The following is a 1,216-nucleotide window of genomic DNA, read 5'->3' on the forward strand; positions in this document are numbered from 1 at the left end:
GATAGTGTCTTGCTCTGTTGCCCAGGCTGGAGTGCAGTGGCCTGATCTCGGTTCACTGTAAACTCCACCTACCCAGTTCAAGTAATTCTCTGCCTCAGCCTCCCGAGTAGCTGGAATTACAGGTGCCCGCCACCACGCCCAGGTAATTTTTTGTATTTTTAGTAGAGATGGGGTTTCACCGTCTTGGCCAGGCTTGTCTTGAACTCCTGATCTCGTGATCCGCCCACCTCAGCCTCCCAAAGTGCTGGGATTACAGGCATGAGCCACCTCGCCCGGTGGTTGCTACTTATGTAACAGAAGGTGCTCGGGGCATATCTCTGTCTCCATTTGGGTGATATTTGAACAGAGACACAAATGAAGGATGCTCTTTAGTTCACGACTGGTATGACTAAGAGCTCAGGCTTTGCAGTCACACTATCCGGTTTCAACTCTCCTGTCTCGGCTCTTTATTAGCTCGGTGACTTTAGACAATTTTCTCAACTCTCTGTGCTTTTGGTTCACATAAATAGGATGAAAATAGTAACCTTGGCCAGGCGCAGTGGCTGACGCCTGTAATCCCAGCACTTTGGGAGGCCGAGGAGGGTGGATCACCTGAGGCCGGGAGTTCGAGACCAGCCTGGCCAACATGCAAAACCCTGTCTCTACTAAAAATAACAAAAATTAGCTGAGCATGGTGGCGGGCGCCTGTAATCCCAGCGACTCTGGAGGCTGAGGCAGGAGAATCACTTGAATTCGGAGACAGAGGTTGCAGAGAGCTGAGATCATACCACTTCACTCCAGCCTGGGCAACAAGAGTGAAACTCTGCCTCAGAAAAAAAAAGAGAGACAGTAACCTTAACTAATTCCACAGGGTTGTTGTGAGATTGAGTGAACACGCGGGAAGTGTTTGCTGAGCTAGTGCTTAACTTGTGCTAGCGAATTATGGTGGTGATGGCTGTTGATTTTTAAAAAATTACTACAGTGACATATCTCCCAAATAGGAGGAAAGCAAAGTAAGTGAATGAATTCACAAGAAGATAAGAAAATGACCAGAAAAGGCATAAATAGATAAAGCTGTTCAGCCTTCAGATGTTCAGTCATCCTTATGATCTTTCCCTCCCTCCCTCCCTCCCTTCCTTCCTTCCTCTTTCCCTCCTTCCCTGCCTCCCCCTTCCTGCCTTCTGGCCTTCCTTCCTTCCTTTCTCCTCCTCCTTCCTTCCTTCCTTCCTTCCTTCCT

The 1,216-nt window shown here is 48.5% G+C and overlaps 1 long non-coding RNA gene across 1 annotated transcript in view; it reads left to right on the forward strand.

Moving 5' to 3' along the window:
- LOC105504887 overlaps nt 1-1,216 on the forward strand; it is a 9,298-nt gene that overhangs the window by 7,030 nt on the left and 1,052 nt on the right. The gene's annotated exons all lie outside the window — the stretch shown is intronic.

The sequence above is a fragment of the Colobus angolensis genome, unplaced genomic scaffold (genome assembly GCF_000951035.1).
Source record: "Colobus angolensis palliatus isolate OR3802 unplaced genomic scaffold, Cang.pa_1.0 Scaffold96, whole genome shotgun sequence".
In the NCBI taxonomy this organism is placed as follows: Eukaryota; Metazoa; Chordata; class Mammalia; order Primates; family Cercopithecidae; genus Colobus; species Colobus angolensis.